The sequence below is a fragment of the Eptesicus fuscus genome, chromosome 3 (assembly GCF_027574615.1).
Source record: "Eptesicus fuscus isolate TK198812 chromosome 3, DD_ASM_mEF_20220401, whole genome shotgun sequence".
Lineage (NCBI taxonomy): Eukaryota > Metazoa > Chordata > Mammalia > Chiroptera > Vespertilionidae > Eptesicus > Eptesicus fuscus.
In genome coordinates this window covers 23,385,553-23,391,746 of record NC_072475.1, presented here as the reverse complement: position 1 = coordinate 23,391,746, position 6,194 = coordinate 23,385,553, and the positions used below count along the sequence as shown (strand labels likewise).

The 6,194-nt window shown below is 38.4% G+C and overlaps 1 pseudogene; it reads left to right on the top strand.

The window, feature by feature from the left end:
• Positions 1 to 2,879: 2,879 nt before the first annotated feature.
• On the top strand, positions 2,880 to 3,340 carry LOC103286773 (60S ribosomal protein L13-like; annotated as a pseudogene).
• The last annotated feature ends 2,854 nt before the right edge of the window (positions 3,341 to 6,194 follow it).

The following is a 6,194-nucleotide window of genomic DNA, read 5'->3' as shown; positions in this document are numbered from 1 at the left end:
TATTATTATTGGTTTGTACAGTACATATGAGGAGAACTATTGAAGGAAATAAATTACATATTATAATAATATAAAAAGATAGCTTAATTAGACTTTAAAATAAATGGTTCGGCATAAATAAATGTTCCAAACCTCACAACAGGCCTGAGAAAAGATAATAATTTGTCAAATTATTTTTTATGATACTATATTCTCTTAGAAAATTTTGAATAATTAATTAAAATATCTACTGGGGGCATTCATGATAGCAATTCAAAGTATCTTCACTGTCTGGTGATATCATGACATTACACTTTTGACAGTTTTAAAGAGAGTGTTAAAAGGTTTTTGAATAAACCATTTTTTAAATATCTGGTTTGAATAATTAAATTGGACTATTTTGAAACTAATTAAATATTTTCAATGATTCCTACAAGTCCTTCTGCAGTGGCCCATATCTAATCATTTTATAGAAGGATCTATCCTTACCATTTACTATAGTCTGTAGTTTATATATTGTTTATCAGTAAATTTAAAATTTCATGTAAGTCATCAAATATTCTCTATGTGTCCCGGCATTAGAATACCTAGACATTTGCTCCTTTGGTAACTGAAAGTAGGATCAGCAGTTAAAAAGTCTAAAACTGTCCTTCCAAATGAGCAAAAATCAGAAACTACTTTCTAAAAGAGAGCCTTGTGTTTACCAAGGACAACAATCGCTACATTTCAAACTATTTATGGTGCATGTGAAAATGCTATTTCCAAAGCAAATGCAAGGCAATTACTTTGTGGTGAATTAAAACAAAAACTCAGATATCAAAATTCAAAGCACCAAGCATTCACACACCAACATATGCAATGAGAAAGTAATTTTTCAAATTACTGTACTAAACACTTTCTAATATAATATTTTAAACGGTTAATCCTGAATTAAAAATGTAATGCAGGCCATCACTTTTTATAGCTTAAATTCAGCCTGGCTTGGTCAGACTTTGGAGTTTCCTCTCTCTGTCTGTAAAAATACTATTCACCTAAAGTAGGTGACATGTGTTTGTAAAACTTACACTGTCCGATGGCTTGCTGTGGTCACAGTCCCACATCTTCGCATGCTGTCCAGACCTCTCCATGGTGCTGAACAGTTACTCTTGCCCATTTGAGAGGAAAGAGTTTATTAAGAAATCCATAAGGGGCCGGCCGCCTGTGTTAGCAAGTAAAGTAATCTGAAAATTTCCTGTAACACATACTACAAAGGAGAGGCTTTGCCCTTCAGTTATCAACCTCGATGCTCAGGCAGCTCAAAGAAGATTCTGGGGTGGAAATCTTCAAGTATTGACAAAAGAGAGAGAGAGAGCTCTTGGGAGATGAAGTTTGCTGATTTTTGTCAGTGTTCTTCAAATGGAAAACACACACACACAGAATACAAGGCTACTCAGAGAACAGAGGATTCCAGAAAAGTTCTTGATCTTAATGCAGAAAACGAGCTCCCATTAGTCCAAAGCAGCCAGTTCACTTCATCCTATCATAACATCCACTTTCTGATAAGAAATGAAATAAAGCTCAGAATTCCACAAGCCACTGCTCACACCATGTAAACAGATATGCGTCCCTCCAGCCCGGCTTCTGTCTGCTGAAGACTATCGCAGCAGAAATCAGGCTCTTGAGGCTTTCACAGATTACCTCTTTCTGAGGCTGAAACGTATAAGAAGCCACACGACACCCAATGATGTCATCTCTAAAGCAGGTCACCGTTGCCGCTGTATGTAGATGAAGTCCTTCCAGTGAGTGATTGGCATAGTGATTTTCTTGAAAATCTACTTGTATTAAATAGCACGATCCTCTATCAATATACTTAACCCTATCAATACAATGCCATGAAGAGAAAATCAATTTATTGCTCACATATGCAGCAGAGTCTCTGTTTGACTTAAGATCAGCTCTGGCTCTGCTTTAGGAAATGAATAATGTAACTAACTCATGGTGAATACAGTGAAGAAGAGGTTTTCCCCCACGGAGCTGTTTTGGGAACTGGAGGAATTGTAGAGACATAGAATCTGCTTCTAAAACATGTCAGAATTTTTAGCAGGTGAAAAACAACTTACTCTTTTAAAAATCAATCCATAAAGATTACAAAATAAAAATGAAGGCAACTGTCTTCAACTCCTGACATTTTACTTAATGGAATTTAAAAAAATGTTTTATAGATGTTAAAAAAAATCTTGCTATCTCTGAAAAACGTATGTTTTCAAATGTTGGTAGGAAACTTTCTTTAACTCATTATTTTTAGATGTTTTCCAGCTCTGAATAAAGTAACAATTAAATTTTAACTACATTGTAACCAATCTGTACATGTAAAGTAATAGCATATATATATATATATACTGAGTGGCCACTCAGTGTATTTGTATCTCAAATGGGTACCAAAAGTATTCTAGACTTTTGCTGGAGATCAACCACCTATTTGCCCTGAGCTTTCTATCAGCCAGTGCAAAGGGGAAAACTGATCAGGTGCATGATTTATAGTATCTTTGATATCAAATAAATGAGGTACTCAAGAGAAGTACACTGAGTGGCCAGATTATTATGCGTTTAGAGATCATAATAATCTGGCCACTCAGTGTATACTCTTTTATAGGATTTGTAATAATGAGAAATGCCCATTTCCATTCTGTGTAATGTATTTCTTTTATCTTTCTCAGCTATGTATCACACATCATAATTTAGGATTTTCAGTCATAGCTGACATTCCTGTCAGCTAATAGTTAAATCATCTAATTCCCTTTCATGCCAACTCAATAATCCTGATAGTCAAAGAGAAGAATAACTTTAAGCAGTGTTTATTGAATTCCTTTTTAATAACAAAACCAAAATGCCCTGTTTCTGGACCCATCTTCTGGCCCATAATGAAATGCCTCCTAGTGAGATACCCCATAGTGAGAAGGCCCATGCTGAGGTACCACACTAAAGGGTTTCAACTTGGAGGAGTTAAGGGTGGCCGGCCTCCACAAAAAGGTGGCCCAAATCATTGGGATCTCAGTGGATCAGAAGAAGTGGAACAAGTCCACCGAGTCCCTGCAGGCCAACCTGCAGTGGCTGAAGGAGTACCGCTCCGACTTATACTCTTCCCCAGGAAGCCCCCTTACTACTGAAGAACTCAGATTGGCCACCCAGCTGATCAGACCATTCGTTCCCATACTGAACAAATGTCTACAAGAAGGAGAAAGCCAGTGTCATCACAGAGGAGGAGGAAAACTTCAAGGCATTTGCCAGTCATTGCATGTCCTGCACCAATGCCCGGCTCTTTGGCATTTGGGCAAAAAGAGCCAAGGAAGCTGCAGAACAGGATGTTGAAAAGAAAAGATAAAGTGTTGTTGGCATCTTGAAAAAAACACCTTGAAATGGATCAAACAACAGATACCTTCCTTGAAAAGCATAGCACTCTGCCATGTTTTTTTTTTTTTTAATCAAGAATAAAAATCTAAGGAAGAGAAAACAGAATTTCTACACAATCTCTGCCACTTGGAAAATTCTATGAAAACAACAGTAATTGTTTCGGAATTAGATAAGGAGAACTTTGCCTCCACACCTCCTAAAACTATAGGTGTGCAATGCTAAAACCTCAAAATGAAATCTTGAAAAATATTGACCACCAGAGGTTCTGGTCATGTAAGTTTCCTTAATAAAGCTGATGTTTTTTTTTTTTTTTTTGCAATTTCTATAGATCAGTGTTTTCTATGCCTTCACAATAAGAAGGTTGCCTAGCGTATTTTCAAAAATACAGAATTCCAGGCCTTTACCCAGATAATTCTGATGCAATACATCTGTTGTGGTTCTGGAATCAGCATTTTTTAAGTTCCCAAAGTAATTCTTGTTTGGAAAACACTGCAATAATTAATATATTACATTGTATACAATCATATAAAAATCCAAATAAGTAAAAATATTTATCACATTTGTTATGATAAAAGGCCGATTGTTGCTACAGGAAGCATCCAGTGGAGGGGTGGCTCTCGTCTTCCCATCTCATCAGATTTCTAGGAGGAAGCACTTTCCTAAATACTCCCAGTCTCTGATTTCCACCCTTTAATGCTCTCCATGAAGGTGGAAGGAGTTAACTGGCTGAAGGATTAGGCAAAGGAACTCAGCAGCCCAGGATTATTCTCCCTCCATTTTTCTATGGGATCCACCTCCTTGCACACGATCTGTGGGGGAGGCCAGCAGTTTTCGAGTGTGTCCTATGATTGGTAGGCTTCCCTAAATCCAAAATTCAGTAGTAGGAAGCCCACTGGAGCCACAAGTCAGAGTTATTCCCTCAAATCCAACTTTGACAGAAAATAAAGCTGAGATTTTGAAATCCCTTTGCCTAAATCTCTTGTCTTTCAAAATAAGTTCTGAAATCAAGGAGCTAAAAACTTTTACTTATTGACTCCCTAAAAACCCATATTCTAACACTGTTATCCTGTTGCCGAGACTTGGTCTCTATTTACCCACTAGCCAGTTGTTGTAACAAGTTTTATACGTGATCTAATTTAATAAACTTTTCATTTGCATAATACAGCTCTATGATACAGGCCTATAAAAAGGAGATGTCCTATGTTAAAATTGCATTGGAAGTTTTTCAAATGCATTGTTCAGCATTTTTAAAAAAACAAAACAAAAACCTCTAACACTTGGAATTTTCCTCAACAACTATTAACTCTAGGATAGTGTTTCCTGAATCAATGGATCAATAGTTCAGTAAGGTGTGACTCTTAATGAGTTTCATGGTCTGAGAAGCTTGGAAAAACATAAAAACCGAAATACCCTTCCTGCAGATTGAAAATGTTTGTTAACCTAGAAGGCTCTAAGAAGTCCTGAAGTAAATAAATTGGTTTATTTCACCCTTCCCCCAATTGCCATCCATCAATATCCTATGAAACTACTATTCCAACTACCACATGCTGGGAAATTCTGCTCTAGAAGATGTTTCAGCAATCAAGTTTTTGTTAATACCTAAAGCTTTTATACAATTGATTAGTAAATTACTGAATATCTCCTATAAGTTATCAGTGCACTTGTTATGAGAATTTCTAATCATGGCTGGGGAATTATGTAAATTCTGCAAGGGTAAAGGTTGTATGTATTTGGATGATCAATGTGCCTCTATTGCTTAGCAACTGCCCAGCTCAGATATTTGTTGAATAAGTAAATAAATAATAAAGACTCAACTCAGGGATGTGAATAACTATGCCTCCCCTCCCCACTTCACACAAAGATGTCTTATTTTTAAATGTATCTTTATTGATTTCAGAGAGGAAGGGAGAGGAAGAGAGAGATAGAAACAACAATGATGAGAATCACTGATAGGCTGCCTCCTGCACGCCCCCTACCGGGGGTCGAGCCCACAACCCAGGCATGTGCCCTGGATCACAATCGAACCCGGGACCCTTCAGTCTGCAGGCCGACGCTCTATTCACTTAGACAAACCAGCTAGGGCAAGATGTCTTTTTTTTTTTTTTTTTAATAAAGTTTAAAAGAGCCTTAGGCCAATGAGCTTTCCAGTTCTACCCCATCCAGTTTCTCCTTGGATCCTAAAGCATCTTTCATACCCACCTGATGGGTATCATGCCGATTTGTAATAATAAAAATGGATTCTGTAACAGAGGGTGCACCCTGGGTCTAAATTAGGGGTTCAATACTTTATCTCATTTAAGCTGCAGAATAAAGATAGGACCCAAGTGAGGACTAATGTGGACACTGGACTTGAGGTAAACTACAAAGGGAACAAGTTCTTTCTCCACTCTCTTTATCAAAATGAGGCACTTAATGCCTAGGTTTTTGAATCTATACCCACAGGTCAGTAACTCTGATGTTGCTAAGAAGGATTTATTAGGAGAAACCAAGATGGCGCCATAGGTTAAACACCTAACCCGCAGCCGGGCACAACAATTTCAAAAATACAACTAGAGGTCAGAACGGTCATCGTCCAGAACCACAGGAAAGCTGGCGGACTGAAATGCCCACAGCTGGGGAGAAGGAGAAGGCCACGGGGACAGTCGGGGGAGCCGCAAAAGCCTGAGGTATGGAGAAACGGACGGAGACACGAGCACGCGCGCCTGCGGGGAGGATGGAGCCGGAGAGGAAGGGGCGGCTGACGGCCTGGCCGGCGTTCACTGGCAGGAAGGAGATAAAGGCTCCGGATTGCGCTGAGCGCCGGCTCCGACTGCACTGAACCCCGT